Consider the following 17,648-nt stretch of genomic DNA (forward strand, 5'->3'; position numbering starts at 1 on the left):
ATATATATATATATATATATATATATATATATATATATATATATATATATACCCAAATTTTTCACCAATTGATACACCATGATATCTATTTTATGTTTTTTTGTGAACAAGAGTAGGCCTACCTCAAATTGCCATGTATTGCTGTACTTTAATCAAGTTTGATGAGAAATATGTTTTGTGGAATATATTACATCGGGTAAAATGTACTTATTGATGGTTTGACAAAAGTTGGGTTTAATGTTCTCTAAGTAAGCCTACAGTACTTGAGTACATGTACTTAGTTACTTTACACAACTGGTCGAGGCTTGGGAGGCCCTCAGAGCGCAGCCTGAACCTCGATCAGCCTCGCTGTAATCTCTCAAGAACAGATTCCAAGCTGCACTACTGAATCTGTCAGCAGAGCCATTCAGGAACATGTATACATTGTAGTTAGTGAAAATGAAAACATAGGCGCCCCACATGAAGAGGAGGGCTGAGGGTGGACCAAACGAGCCAACATCCTGTTATCCACATTCTATTTGGGCCTGTCCCCAGAGGCTGTTTTTCCTTTTTTGATGATGGGTTCCCAGATTGGCCTCGCTATGACTGACACATCTGTGTAGCAGAGCATCACTGTGACTGTGAGGTATGCAAAGTCAAATAAACTCTACACGCAGACAGCTCTATTGATTCGAAAAGGAGAGAGGGAATAGCCTAAAGCCTTGCTCACGTTCGACGCAAATTCGCAATACATCATAAAAGGTCCCTGCACACTGCTGCGTTTTTCTGATTTTTAGCAGCGTTTTTCCGACGGTTTTCCGAAAAACGTGTCCAGTTTGCAAGGACCTTAACCTGAGGCCGATTCTACAAATGCCTTTTAAATAGTTCTCAAGCTCTCAACATTTTCATGCCAAGGACCCCCAAAATGATATGTATTTAGCCGTGGACCTGAAATGATTTGTGCCAGGGACCTCAAGATTTGTGTTACAAAATGCTTGTAGTGCGGCAGCAGCGGCACAAGTGCCGCACAAGTGTGCGCTGTGAGCTTGTACAGCTGCTATTTTTGAGTTCTAAACCCTATCAGCTTTCTTTGTTTATGCTAAAATCTAAAATGACACAGATGCTTTCCCAGGTTTAACGGGTTAAAAACGTGGTCAATGCTCCCATCGCTATAGCTCTGTGGTATCTTGGCTGAGACATTCTCATTGGAGTCTGACAGTAGGATTAAGAATAAAATGCCTTTGAAAAAAAGGGATTTGTAACAGCTGTGGATTCCTCTGCTATAAGTATTTAAGATTTTGGTATCAAGCATGACAAGAACAAAAGTTACGGTCTCTGATAACCATCAACCATCTGAAATCACTACAAGCTAGGCTGAATAGACAGCGTGCATACTTTGGCACGCTCTCAGAAAAAAGGGCTTATTAAATCAGATCACACAGTAGTACAGTACATGCTCTGTTGAGAGAGACAAAAAGATGACCCAAAAGACAGCAGGGAATGGACAATCCTAAAGGGGACTAGACTATAGAATATCACTGAAGAAGTGGAAGTTGATTTAAATATTGCTCAAGTAGAAGGTGAGACCATTGTTAATTCTGCGCGGATGGGGGAGGGGGGGTACGGGGTGGGAGGTCAGTTTCAGCTTCACCCAGCTGATGGCAGCTCAGAAAAGTCTGTAACTCTAAGTTACAGATGTGATCCGGTTCCGGATACCAACCCTAGGTGATGAGTGCCCGTGGGGGTGGGGGCTGTTAGGGGTCAAGTGTCTTGTTCAAGGACACTTTGACACATAGACAATGGGAAGGCCGGGAGGCAAAGCACTGAACATGGGATTACCACCAGGCAGCCTCGATATACCCACTAAGCTACACCGTGATTTCTTGTGTAATCATTTCAGTATGAATGTGTCCTGCCAACCAGCCTTTCTCCAACACTCTCCACAGTGGTGGGAATCTGTTCTTTAGAGGAGAACGTCTCTAAAGGTCAGTGGCGTGCACAGACATTTAGAGGGGCAGGTGCTCAAGTGAAACAAAATCACACCCGTGAAGCGAGTGGTGCAACTCCGGGTGGGTGGGGGGGGGGGGGGGGGAGGTTCCAGACCCACAGGAACGCACCCAGGGTGACGGCCCGATTCCGGCGAGCCGCCCCGCGTCCGAAACAGTTGAGAAATGACAGAGTTACCGTGTGCGGGTCCCTCTACTGTACCCTCTACTGTACTGTACTGTCACTGTACTGACCCACATGAACGCACCCAGGGTGCCGGCCCGATTCCGGCGAGCTGCCCAGCGTCCGTAACGGTTGAGAAATTGAGAAAGAGTTACCGTGTGGGGGTCCCTCTACTGTACCCTCTGCTGTATTGTACTGTATTGTCACTGTACTGTACTGGCACACCCGAAATCACCATATATACAGTTAATATGTGTGTGTGTGTTTGTGTGTGTGTTAGTTTGCGCACAGGTGGTGAAAAACAACCATGCCGTTTTCGTGCTCAGACGCACCCAGCCACCCACCCACCCACCCACACAGCTCCGTAAGGGAGTGGTTGCACCACTCAAAAAGGGCACCTTGTGCAGCGCGTGGAACCGGCCGGTTGCCTTAATAGTGTGAGATTTATAGATTTTGGGGCCTAAATAATATATTAGAAGCTTTTTATCAAGAATTGATCAATGTCACCATGGTCCACATACTGTACAGTGTACAGTGTATTTTTTCCCCAAAAGGGCACATTGCCAAAAGGCTCTAGCACCCCCTAGTGTCTATCTGTGCACGTCACTGCCAAAGGTTGCCCTATATGAGGGAAAATAGGATAAGTGCAAACTACAATTGTGTCATTACTGTCATAAGAGTATGTCAAAACAATGAAAATAGCTGATCTACAAGCTCACACCACATCACATGTCATCGTGCTGTGAAAAGATTGTAGATCTGCAATTTTTGCCAATAGTTCACCTAATTGTCCACAAGAATTGTGTCATGAATCCGGATGCTATAGGGTTCATTCGTTTATGTGAAAGGAGAATCCATGATTCCTGTCTCAGCCCACTGTGACTATCAAATAAATAGTCCCCCCCCCAAAAAAACAGCTACTCTATTACAGTAATGAGAGTTCTTAGTGTTAGCTACTTACAGTATAGCCTGAAAGGAGCATGATAAACCAAAGCCTGAATAATATAGTGCAGGGGTCTTCAACAGGGGGTCGGGGACCCCTAGGAGGTCCTCAGAGTTACAACAGGAGGGCCACCAAATCTTTGTGTGATTGGATGTTTCTTTTTCCATTAAACATGCACTTGAACCCCACCGTCCCAATTCTGAGGGGAACATTGGCCAAAAGTATAGGCAAAGAGGTTTGGTGTAGAGCAGGGGTTTTCAACTGATTGTGAACCGGGGACCACCACCCTGAATCAACCTGGGGACCACTGTTGCGTTGGGTGGGGATATGGGCTAAGATGAATGCTTTTGTAACATTTGCTATGCATCCCATATAGGTCCTACTGTTTCTCAACCAATTGTCCACTGACTACTACTAATTTCCTAATAATAATGACTCAACCAGACAATCCGCTGCACTTCCACCTCTTGAGATTCTTACCCCCTTTTTCTGTAGAATTTCTTGACCTACAATTTGTCTGTAAATGACTACATGGACGGTCATCATAGGTCACCGGGTCATTCAGTTTACTGTTTCTCAACTAGTGGAATGACATTTTTAAAACTCAACAAATCCTAGGCTACATTACTAAATGAATTATATATGAACATGCAATACTTCCAGGGACCACCAGTGGTCCACGGACGTGTAGAGGGAAAAAAACCATGGCCTGGAAAACATTGAAGACCACTGATATAGAGTCATTGTCACAGTATATTGTGTATAGCTTCCAATCCAGTTCCATTTATTGTGTTTCCTTCCTCTCGAGGCACTGATCTATCACACACCGAGTTCCACGGCGAACGTGAGCAATGTGCCACTTATTATTACCTATTTATTACATAAATAAGTTGTTCCAGAGTCTGTTTATTACCAATAGCAGTCCCTAGGCATGCAAAACGTTTATGGTTGGCAAGGGACATGAATCACCTTTATGAACCAGATAGAGCCATTCCCATGTATACTCTTATACTCTGGCAAGCCCAAGTACGCTGCATGTTATGTACGACATCATTAAATGCAATTCTGTACATGCAAGGTCACAAAAATCTTTATCCTGTAACCTTGATCGGTTTCCAGTGTAGATTGTATTTTAACTGAATTTGACACGGTCCAAAGGTTACTTGAATCTATTACCTGGGTGTTAACAAAATAAATGTAACGTTTACAGGAACTTGCAGGTTTAATTGTTTGGTTTGGACGTACACTGAGCGAGGGTTTGGACCCATACTGGGCGACGCCAAACATCCAATAAGTCATGTTTACTGAGAGACCATCTGTTACATGCATATTGAAACTTATACGAAACGGTGTGCCGTCTTTTTCCCTGCCAGGACTTTCATTTGAATTGACGTAATGCATTTAATTGGAATTTCCCAACTTATCATTGGGGTTTCTACATGGTTTAGTTATGGCTACAACCATGGCTTGGCAGTGCTAAGGATGTATTATGCCACAACATATTTGCGTTTGTGTGCTGTTGTTCAGTTCTTACAGAATAATGGAAGGACTGAATGTTCCTGTTAATCATGTCATTCATATAAAACAGGGCAGCCCAGGGCACAGGAAACAATATATACTGGTAAATAAAATGCTATCAAAATGTCCCCGGTTAAATGGAATAGATGCAATACCTTTACAACGTCTTTATGATCTTAATAAAACTCTATTCCGAACATCTGCAACAAGTATGGTATCAATAGCATCTGCCAATTTTCATTTAAGTGTGTTTATGCAAAACTAAACATAAAACTTAAAGCTTAATTTCAAAACCGTATGGAATCCGAAAAGCTGATTTGGACAAAATTAAAAATGGCAGAAAGTCTAATTAGGCTCAATATATATGTATACCTTTGTCTGGACCCACATAATCCACACAACATGTTTTGAGTGACTTACAGTACTGTATGTTGCAAAACAATAAGCCAGTTATTATGTTAGCGGGTTAGATTTTCAACACATCTGCCAAGGGGCTCACTGTAACCTGGTCTTGTTTCCAACACCCACATACCTTTAGGAGAGAATAAGAAACAATAGGGTCCTAACAGCTTCAATGCGTGGACTCCTAAATCACTGGTTCTCAATTTTAGTATTTGGCTACCGAGCAATCTTCGTTCCTACTCTCACCTATGGTCATGAAGTGTGGGTCATGATCGAAAGAATAAGGTTGCAAATACAAGCGGACAAAATGAGTTTTCTTCGATGGGTGGCTGGCATTTCCCTTAGAGATAGGGGGAGAAGTTCAGTCACGCGAGAGACTCAGAGTAGAGTCGCTGCTTCTTCACCTGGAAAGGAGCCAGCTTAGGTGGTTCGGGCATCTGGTTAGGATGCCTCTCGGGCGGCTCCCTAGGGAGGTCCCCAAGGCACGTCCCACTGCACATGGGAGGAGACTCCCCGGGGCAGAACAAGGCGCAGTTGGAGGAAACACATCGACTCACTGGCCTTGGAACGTCTCGGGATCCCCCAGGAGGAAGTCACTAAGTCCCTCTGGAGCTCTCTGGTGGAGCTGTTGCCCCTGCAACCCAACTACGGATAAGCGGTTGAAGATGGATGGATGGATGGCTGTGGACCCCAATCTGAAAATATTTTGGGCCAGGGCCATGATTGGGGTCAGTCCCCCCCCCCCCCAAAAGCTACTCTATTACAGTAATGAGAGTTCTTAGTGTTAGCTACTTACAGTATAGCCGAAAGGAGCACATGATAAACCAAAGCCTGAATAATATAGTGCAGGGGTCTTCAACAGGGGGTCGGGGACCCCTAGGAGGTCCTCAGAGTTACAGGAGGGCCACCAAATCTTTGTGTGATTGGATGTTTCTTTTTCCATTAAACATGCACTTGAACCCCACCGTCACAATTCTGAGGGGAACATTGGCCAAAAGTATAGGCAAAGAGGTTTGGTGTAGAGCAGGGGTTTTCAACTGATTGTGAACCGGGGACCACCACCCTGAATCAACCTGGGGACCACTGTTGCGTTGGGTGGGGATATGGGCTAAGATTAATGCTTTTGTAACATTTGCTATGCATCCCATATAGGTCCTACTGTTTCTCAACCAATTGTCCACTGACTACTACTAATTTCCTAATAATAATAGCCACTTGCCCAAAATGTGCTGACCTCATCACATTTTGTGCTGATCTCATCACATTTTACTATGGCCATCTATTAGTGCAAAACTAATGCTTGGAATGGATTCAGAATGATGAAAACCCCCTAGTTTGACATGTCACATGCTACTTAAAGCAAAAAGAAAGTTTAACATTTTTGACAATTTTGCCTACAATAGGATGTCAATGAAAAAACAAAATTGCCCAATACTAACACCCAGCCAACTATAGCCAATGAATATAGGTTTAAAGTGGTTAAACCATTCACACATTTTACGACCCATATGGGTACCAAACGTTTAGAACCACTGCTCAAAATATATATGAATTATCCTGTCATTTATTCCTGCCTCACACCTGACAGTGAAGCAGCCTACTATAAGTGCTTATATCCTTCAGAGTAATGGAATCTACTCTTTCCTAATGTTCCCTTTAATCATGTCATATAAAACAGGGCAGCCTGCATGCACAGGAAAAATATTAAAAAGAAAGTGCTATCAAAACGTCCCCAGTAAAAAGGATGAGATGCAATACATTTACAACTCTCCATGCTTGTCATAAAAATAGGATTTTTTTCATGAGCACCAATGATCTGATTCTCCCTCTCACTTCTCACCCTCTCTTTCTATTAAAGGATAAAAATCTATGTATTTTAAGCACGTGCAAATATTGGTTCAAAGCAGACGAGCGGAGCTTGGGTGTAACGGACAAGCAGACTGCATCCAAGGACCTTCAACAAACGGAACACATTCCTCACAGGAGCCTGTCCTAATGTTGCCATGTCTACATTTTACAAGCGACTTTGGGCTTGTTTCTCTGTAACGTTGCTTGTAAATATTGGTAGTTGTGGGTTGCGTTTTTTGTTTGGAGGGGAGCTAGGGCTTGTTTCTAAAGTGTAGTTGCTTATTTGGCCTTGCTTCAGTTTAATCACTTTAACCCCATTTGAAAATAGCCACAGTACAAGCTCACAATGAGCTTAATTGTACTGTATGCTATTTCAAGAAATCTTTAAAAAATGTTACAAATCTTGTATGAGGGGGTCACTGGCACAAAATATTTTGAGATGGGGTGTGTGTGTGTGTGTGTGTGGGGGGGGGGGTCCTTGAACATTAACATGTTTGAGAACCACTGATCTAAACCAATATTAGCCACAAACATTTAACTGACGTAGACGTGGCCTAGGCTTGTTTCTTCTTGACAAACTCTGGCAACACTGGCTACCACCAAGCAGCTCACACAGTGTGGCGACTGGCGAGGCCTCAGCTCAGCTCTCAGGCTGGGATGAATCATCATTCTCATCTTAATGTGGCTCTTTGTTGAAGACTTGGCACTGCGCGTTCATAGACCAAACACCTAGCCGGGAGACAGACAACGCTAGGGCTGATATTTACCTGCTAACCTAAACTGTTCGCCAAAACATACTATGAAACAATACTTTCCTCCGTGTCACTGGCCAGCGAGGCTCCTCTAGGTGTTGATTGAACAACAGTTTAGTCTATAATTTATAATCTGTCACACAGGACGCAGCGTCGCAGACACCTGCCAACTGGAACTGATACAAGCTACAGTAATGGCGTTGTTGGCTTGTCAAGTAAAAAATGAAGCCTGTACTTCAGAGATACAATATCGTCTCTGTCGGGTGGAAATCTCACATGTTTAACATTTCAACTGTTTTACAACTTACTTTTCAGGATTCAAATGTGAAAGTAGCAGATCTACATGCTCAAAGCGTGTGGCTTCGCGACACGTTTCGAGCAGCGACGTTTGATGCTTTTGTGTGACGCTGTAGTATGATGAAGTAGTGCCGCAGCAGCCGGCATTCATTTACAACAAAAGAAAAGAAAAACACACAAAAAGTTAGAATATGGAGATAAGAGGTTTCTGCCCGACAGCAACAACATGCACATACAGTTGGGTGCCACCGATATTGTCCCTTATCATTTGACCCATTTAGGCCTGACCTCAAAATTTTCAAAAATCCTTCTAAATCCTCCAGTTTTCTGAAATAAATATTTTCACGATTTTTCAAAAATAGCAGACCTACAAGCTCGTAGCGCGCCACTCGGTGGCGCGCTATGAGCTTGTAGATCTGCTATTTTTCAATAGCTAAATTATAACAATGTTTAAAACACCAAAAGGGGTTCCCGCCCAAAATGGGTTAACTGTCCTTTTGCGCAGATCACGCAAACCTCAGCAAAAAGAAAAGGACAATATCGATGGCCTCCAACTGTATCTCTACATTCACAGTGTGTTCTTGCAAAAGAAGCAGCATGTTGCAATTATTACTATTTATTTATTTTATAACTATTTCATCCCGCAGTGGAACTTTTTTCAGCTTCACCCAGCTGAGTGCTGCCCATAAAGTGGAGAGGTGGGGAGCAGTTAGGTTAATAAGTGCTCTTGCTCAGGGACACTTTGCTAAGGCCTGGAATCGAACGTGGGACCTCAATTCTCTTGACCATGCCTAAAATAGGAGAAGGAAGGAATGTATTTGCCAAATAAATAAAGTAAGTGTATGGAGCTCTAGAAACAAGCGTGCGGATGTCCTCCTTGATGTTTTCTTTGATGCCTTGACGTCCAGCACCTGGCATAAATACGGGCCAAAGATGTGCACACAATTTTCTCTGTGACATGCCCAAAATAGGGACAGACAAGTATCTGTGGGTTTCAATATTGAACCAATGAAAAGTATTAACAAGACTTTGTGATTACAGTATACGCTATACGGTAACATACAAGGTTTCCGGCCGACAGTGACGAGACGCTTGTCCACAAGTTGTGTTTTTATTAGAAGCATGTAGTGTCTAGCTGTCACATAAACATGGTCAAGCACCAAACCGGGGCAACTATTTGTGAGGGAAGTGTGATGCACTAAACTCTCCATCTGTTTTGCATAAATCCAGTACACAACGTAGTAAAATATGATGTGCAGTTCCACTTGAGATATTTCCAGCGCACTGGCGTTTGAATTATGCGTCCATTAAAAACAGGTCATGGTCCAGTTCGTATAACCCTAGCCTCATAACAGTAGATACAGTAAAAATGTGTGATGTGAGCTCTTCGTAGCCAACATGTCCTTAATGACTGCCGACTTCTTACAACAAAGTTGGAGTAAGTGATTTCCCAGCCACAATACACTACAACCCCTGTTCTGAAATGCCTCACTTTGTGCAGTGGAGGAGGAGAAACTAATTTCGATGTAAAAACTGCAAAAGATTAATTGGATGTCCAGATTGTTAGCATTCTCCCAGCAAGCCGTTATGAAAGCAAGGACTTTTCAAATGTGGTGAAGTAGTCTCATGGTGCGCTGCGACCTGTGTGTTCTGAACCTGGCTCTGCCCTGGAAACTGGAAACTCAAAATACTCGAATGATCCAAACAATTTGTTCGCCATATGGTCAGCAGGAAGCTGATGATGATGACACGTGGCGTGGATGACGTGGCTTTCCAGGTCCTACCATGTGCTAACATTCACTCACAGCACAGTCTCAACTAGGGCTGTCACCATTATGACATTTTACGTGACGATTGTCTCTCCAAAAATTTCGAATAACAATTCAATGTTCTGTCGTTGAACATTGGAACATTATCAATAAAAGTTACATTTCTGTTTGGCTGTTAGTGTTAGGCTTTGTGAACAAAAGGTGCACGGACAGGGCAGATATGACTTGACGATAAATTAATGTCCTACTTATACTTGGGTGAGAGTCACGCAAAATAAGCCAAATAAATTGCAGATCTACAGGCTCACAACGGGGTGCACGGTTTCTAAACATTTCCACCAATAATGACATAAATATGGTGTGTGTCCGTGGAATTTTATCAATATTCAACCCAAGAAAAGTAGGAACAAGAGCTTGTTTTCCCCCCACCATTTCCTGAAAAGTAAGGGTTTTGGGCATACAGTAAGGTTTCCGTCCGATATCCAGTGTATGTTTCAGGGCCCATTAAGTCCTTCTTGGTTTCCCTGCATTCAAAGAACGTGATCCAATTACAGAACTAACCGTGCCGCCCTCTGGCAGAACTCTAAAAGACCTCTATGGCATGGGGGTTGGCAGTGTGGTGCTGACTAGCCACAGGACGCGCCCCAGGTGTCACGTTAAGGCAGTTTGGCTGTGGAGGGATGGCTGCTGATGTTTGCCAGGGTTGGGATGAGGGGCCAGAGAGGTGTTTATAATACAACACACTCCTTCAATAAAGGCTCGCGGAGCGCGGCACTCAACTTGGTGGGAGATTCAACAATAATCACATTGGGAATCTACCAACCTACCGTCACAGTGCCAAAGAGCAATTCATCACCAGAGCAGCACTCGACGGGCCAAGGTGTGCCATCTGATCCGCAGTGATTTCACTCACCTTCAACTGCAGCCAGTGGCATGTCATTGATGGGGAAAATTAATGTATTAAATTCCTCTGAACTTCTGAGGGACTGACTGACTGACTGAGCCCCTCCTGACCAACGCCAAATGAGGCAAGCTATCACCTTTCAGCATTAAATCACCCGCTTTCCTTAATTCTTATGTGACTGTCGGAACAGAGAGGCTATGTATTTTCCCCCTTTTTCATCTGGGCAGCATTGGCCCGTGCTTTCTCGGTATGTATGTCTGCTGTCATTATGCTCTGTCCATCATAAAAACTAATAACTCTGGAATACATTTTGCCAGTGTGTCATTGTGGCTGTCTGGTAGATGAAGGAACGAACGAACGAACGAACGCACGCACGCACGCACGCACGCACGCACGCACGCACGCACGCACGCACGCACGCACGCACGCACGCACGCACGCACGGACCTGAAATGCAAGGATCCACGTCGCACACACTCACACACACACACACACACACACACACACACACACACACACACACACACACACACACACACACACACACACACACACACACACACACACACACACACACCCACACACACACACACACACACACACACACACACACACATGCTTACGCTCACACACACGTGCGCACACACGCACATGCACACACAGAGAGCAGAGGAACAATGCTGATTCCAGAGGGCACAAAACACTGAATTGAGTAGTCCATTTGTGGTATTAAAAATCACACCCGTGTGAACTGAGTGGTGTAAGGTTTTATATAGCATGATCAGCTGTGGTCTGACGTAATGTCTGACGTAATGAAATCACACCCGGACGTGATTTCAAAACTGGCTGTTTTTGTGCAGAGAAAATGACCACGGTTGCTACGGTCATCCAGTTCACCCGGGTGTGATTTAATTACGTCAGAAATTATTTTGAACATAGCAACCATGGTCATTTTTTTCTGCACACAAAAGCCAGTTGTAGGAGTGGTTTACACCACTCAAAAACTTTGTTTTAAGGTAGACAATTGATTTAAAAAAAGAAGAAAAATCAGACCTGTCTGAAGTGAGTGGTGCTGTACTGTACTGTACTGTACTGTACTGTACTGTACTGTACTGTACTGTACTGTACTGTACTGTACTGTACTGTACTGTACTGTACTGTACTGTACTGTACTGTACTAGCTCACAACAGTGACAACAGTGACATTTGGTGGTGACAATATACTACTTCTGTGCTACTTACACCTCACACACCCCACCCCCAAACATATTATAATTGTGAAATAATCATTTTTGATCATTTCAGCAGGACCAAAATAATTGTATTGATTACATCTGTTAAGCTGACCAAACCGACTGCCATGGACGGAGATCTCAGTCTTTTGATGTTTTATATTGATTCAGGTTGAGATTGCGCTATACTACTGTCTATCAGTGTCTGAGCGTCTCCGTGTTCAGGAGATAGACAGGAAGTTGTTCCGTCTTTGGGGAAGGAACTTTTTCTCCTTCTTCTTTTTGAAAGATCTTGAGAATAATTGAGATTTTCTTTTTTTCCAACACACAAATCTTCTCTTTAGTCTACTGGAAGCCCCCATAGGTCCATGTTAGACCCAGAAATGTTGTTTAATGTAAACTGTATTACTTGTTATTAGTGTGGCTCTGCACTAATAGCAGGTGGGCCTGTTGAGAACTCTAGTTTTTGCCGGCTGCCGGGGGCGGCTGCACTAATAACTTGGGGCAGGCCCGTCTAGAGTTTGAAATTTGAATGGACAGGCATAAGGATGGACGGGGAAGGATCAACATATGGAATTTCAGAACAGGTTCTGACATATATCCATATATGGAGATCTAAGGGTTTGAGGTTTGAGGTTAGTTTTGCACAAAAATCACTCCTTGGGCTAAAAACGGCCGTAGCCGTCATTACCAATGTGATGAGGTCAGCACCTTTGGACAAGTAGCTAAAACCGTTTTTAGCCCAAGGAGTGTTTTTCGTGCAAAACTAAACTGGAATGGATTCAGAATCCTGAAAACTCCCTAGTTTGACACGTCACATGCTACTTAAAGAATGATGACATTTTGAATTATTTGTTAATGGTCAAAGTCAAAGTCGTACGATTAGTCACAGACGTTACCGCAGTGAAATTTGTTCTCCGCATTTGACCCATCGCTTGGAACGGTGAGCCGCAGCGTGCGCCGCGCTCGGGAATCATTAGTTGATTTGACCCCCAATCCAACCCATTGATGCTGAGTGCCAAGCAGGGAGGCATTGGGTCATTTTTTGTATGACCCGGCCGGGGATCGAACCCCGACCTTTCAGGGCGGACACTCTAACCACAAGGCCACTGTCTGGTATGGTCACATATTATGCTAGCAATTACTCAAATTGCTCAAAGTGCAACTTTTAGCAACCAAGCTGAATTTCATCCATTAGGCCTAACATTTCTATCATAAAAGTTTACATTAATCACCATTTCTGGGTTCATGGAATTTCCTGTAGACTACTTCTGCGGGTACCTCGCACAAAACATTTTCAGATGGGGTCCAGCTGGGGGTCGACCTTGACATGAAAAAGATCCACGTTTAACCACATATAATGTGTGTCTTGTGTGTGTCACTGGGCAGTAAAGGGTCCACCTTGATGATATGTAATACAAAAAGAAACTACAATGAAAAAAAAGTCAAATCTGAACTTGGGGATAAGGGAATTCCCTGCAAAGGTCCCTTTCCATGGGAAAAAACTGAAGAGGCAGATGGTCGTAGATATTGGGTTTGGTTCAGGGATGTAATTTAGCTCCCCAAACAAGACTCGACTATGAGCCCAAGTTATTTCAACACAGATTTATTTTGATCAGAATAACATCCATCCCCCTCTCTAGCTGTCTGACAGATGTTGTTTGTTCGCAGACTGTAGGACAGATGGACATGCTTCAAGGAGGGAAGGTGAACCCACAACCACTAACAGCGCAAGAAATTCAGCTATGGGAGGGAACTGCTAAAGATTTGAGAGTGCTGGCCCTAGGAGTGAAAATGTTACTTTTAAGAGTCCACTTTAACACTTAACCCTGTGGTTTTCAACCAGTGGTCCGGGGACCACCTGGAACCCCCTCAAGGACCACTGGCGGTCCCCGGAGCTAAATGATGGAGAGTAGGTAACCAAATGGACCCTTATAGATCTTTAACTCTTTAGAGCATAAAATGAAACCAAATGGACCCTTATGGGTTAATTCACAAGAAGTCTACACAAATTAGAGAATGTAGAAGAATTGCTATTTTGATCAAACGTTTGCCTGTTATCTCTTCTATGGTACCACATCAATACATCATGGAATTGTGGACCAAATCTTGTCCAACGATAACAAAATATTTTTGGGTCTGAGAGACTACAGTAAATCTCATGATCAAATGGTGATCATGATCAAATGCCCAATGAATACTGGACCTTGATATGAAAAGGATTGAAAACCACTGACTTAATATGTTTTTTAGGCCTAATAGATTTTTTTTAATAAATATAATAAAAGTTAAAATATTCACCTACAATACATGAAGGTAAATGTGGTTAAACGTATATACCTCAGTGCTTTCAGGGTATCATGACACGGAGCATATTTATTAACAAACTCCTTCCCAGATGGACCCTAGTGCTCAGCCATAACTCTCTCACACTACCGATGGAAAACATTCAGGGAAGCGTTTGCAAACTCCCCTGGGTGACCTTCCCCCCAGCATGAGTGTGTGTTTTCTGTGCACAGAAACACCATAAGTGGGCGTTAATGAGCTTCATGTTACTTGTTAGATAATTGACACTTCCTTGGCGGCGGCTCAAAGAAGGTCTTTCTCTACGCGGCAGCGTGCTGCACACAGATGGAGCTGGTTTTGAGCACCTCTGAAGAGTTTTGATATGGATGGATTTAATGTTCGCTTTTAGAGATCAAAGTTTTGCTCCGACGCCAATATTGATATTCGCTGGCTCGTCCAGTGCGCGCTGTAAATTCTGCCTGAGCCCCATCTTGAAAGTTCCAGTGAGCCGTGTTTGTTTTCGGTCAACACGGTGGGACGGACGACCCTGATTCCCGATTAAAAAAAAGACCCCTGGGGAACTATTGGATTTAAGTATTTAAAGCTTACGATTATGTCATCATAATCCCCCTCCTGGGGTTTATACAGTACTGTACCTCCCAAATATTCCAAAACTTTCATCATCATCATCATCATCATCTCAGAATCTTACAGGGGGTTAAACAAAATGAAATATTAAAAACGATATCAAAAGACTATATATGGGCAAAGTATTCATTTGCTGAATCTAAAATGAACTAACTCCATCTGACATTTTTAGATATTGCCTGGAGACTGGTAGATGAAGAACAGACACATCAAAAGAGCCAAGGACAAATTAGTTTCGAACAAATAAATATAACTAAAGGACTTGGCTTTTGTTGAACAGCCCCAGCCCCAGACATTTAAGCATGCTTTCCAACAGAGGGCTAAACAACCCAGACACTCTCAGCCAAGGTACAGAGCAAGAGGAAAATCAAAATCAAAGCAGTGTTGCAGGAAGAGAGAGAGAGAGAGAGAGAGAGAGAGAGAGAGAGAGAGAGAGTGGAAACTCACAGTCTGAACACGAATGGAAGGAAAGACATGCTCACCGCCTCATTCTCTCTCCCCTGAAACAGATAAGCTGCAACCGCAAGCTCTGCTTGTAGTGAACTCTTTAGATCACACGCAAGAGGCCTGTAACCTCACAAGAGGCTCTGGTCAAAAGAAACCAGAGCTCTACCCAAACACCCAGAGTCCTGTGTAACCTTGCAATGAGCTCTCTGGCCAAAATGAACCAAGTATAGACTTAGGAGAAGCACCGGTCAAAACCATAGTCCTACATCCTGGTCAAAACCAGAGTCCTATAACCTGGTCAAAACCATAGTCCTGTAACCTGGTCAAAACCAGAGTCCTATAACCCATGGTCAACACCATTTATCATAGAGGCAAGGCAGGCAGCTGCCTCCCTAACTCCATTTGAAAAACACGACTGAGAAAAAAGGAGAAAAAACCATCAAACCAGAACTATTAGTGGACAGTGGATTGGCTCCTTACCCTTTCCGCGTAGCGCGACCCTCACCCATAGGAATGTAAATGCATGCAGCATGCCTTTGTCTCATGGGGTGCCAGGTGTGGGGGTCTGAGTGGACCTCACCTCTGGCCACCTGTATATTGGCCAACACCAGAGTCCAGTGACCAGGAGAAGCACTGGTCAAAACCGTCCAAGTTGACATTTACTGTACATCTAGGCTCAGATCTACAGATCACATTGTAGCTGTACTACTGGGAGGTCATTGTGGGACATCTTGTGTTGTGTGTGGTGTAACCGAGGGGAAAAAAGAGAGAACAGCTGGAGTCTCATGTCCCCCGTGATGAGCTGTAAAACAGGGCATAGAGTTTTACGTGACATTACACAGAGCCTCGATCGGCCACTGTCTGCAGACTCTAATCCTCAGTGACAAACTCACAACTCTGCCTGCTCCCTTTCTGAGAAACATACGTCATTTAGAGATATGGCGGTTTGGCACTTTATATTGTATGAGAGACTAATGACTTTAAAACACTTTATAGTTCCTCCTCACTAATGAGCAACAGCCACATTGTAGCCTTCAGCTGAAGAATGCATTAACCATAACTAGAAAAAGTGCCCATCTGGGCACAGGAGGTCTCTACCAGAATAATAGCATTTGTGATGTTTGGACAAAATGTGTAGGAGTAATATATGAAAAATATAACAGATCTGTCTGTGTTGATCACATGACTATGGAGATAGTGTATACCAAATTGTGTGATGTATGGATACAATGTGTACGAGTTATGTACAGAAATGTGTTTTGCCAAAATCTGCCTCATGGTGGTGCTATAACCATCAGATGTGGAGAACTTGGGGCAGAGGTTCGTCATTGGCATCCAGGGAGTGTGTGTGCACAGTTTGGCATCGACCAGGCCAACGGTGCCGGAGATTAGCTGTACGCAGACGGATGGACGGACGGACGGACACACGGACGGAGTGCAAAACATACTCTCCCCAATGCCTTCGGCTGGTGGAGACAATAAACACATTCTAGAAGCCCCTATAAAAATGTATGTTGTGCAATTTATAATCCTTACTAAAAACCGTTTTGTGGCGTTTTATCAACAAATAAATTTGAGCTTCAGTAGAATGAGATCATTATGGCAGTAATATCAAAGTGCATGCATCTAAAATGTAAAAATATTTTTTGTGCATCCTCAATAAACAATAATTTACAGTTCTTGAAAGAGAAGAGCAAGCCAGTATATGGTCCAGATTTGTTATGGCAAAGCCAATAAAAAGGTATTCTGTTACCTGGACAACAAATCTGCTCTACCAATACTTTGACCACAACCATCTAAACCTACTTGGGGAGTTACAGGTCTGTATGAAGAATGACCCTTACGGGACCATTCATTAACACAGGGTTGTCCCAGGGATTTAAAAAAAAAGTTATCAAATGGGGCCCATGGACTATATCTATCTACAGTATGCATATCAAACTGGGGTCGTTCAAATTAAAAAGGTTGAGAATCACTGGTCTAAACCCTGCATGCATAACTATCTACTCAAAACCTGGACAACATTGGAGCACAGCTACACACATACTGTACACATGTTGAGACAAATTGCAATTGTGTTTCTAATTATGTCAAGAGACAGATACTGTACATGTCCATCTGTAATGCAATGGAACAGAGTGTTATCTTGGCTTTAGAGTCAAATGGAAAGTTTGACACTTTTTTAATCGTGTCATTATTTATAGTATGAACACTTGTGCAGAGGATAAAGTAGACTAAACAAACTTTAATCATCTGAAGTGCAGCCTGACAATATTATACTAATGCACCGACACATTCAAATCACAAAACTTCATTTGTTGCTTGGCTTTTTTCTGTTTTAAGTATTAATACCTTGGATTTCAGCTACACTAAGCAACAACAGAAAGCGACCTCTCAGCTATGGTACCACTAAGCATGGGCTGTGCATTTTGTGTAAATACACATGTACAGTAT

General features: G+C 43.2%; 1 protein-coding gene across 1 annotated transcript in view; it reads right to left on the reverse strand.

Moving 5' to 3' along the window:
• elna (elastin a) overlaps window positions 1–17,648 on the reverse strand; it is a 122,095-nt gene that overhangs the window by 103,908 nt on the left and 539 nt on the right. The gene's annotated exons all lie outside the window — the stretch shown is intronic.

The sequence above is a fragment of the Electrona antarctica genome (assembly GCF_951216825.1).
Source record: "Electrona antarctica genome assembly, chromosome: 11".
Lineage (NCBI taxonomy): Eukaryota > Metazoa > Chordata > Actinopteri > Myctophiformes > Myctophidae > Electrona > Electrona antarctica.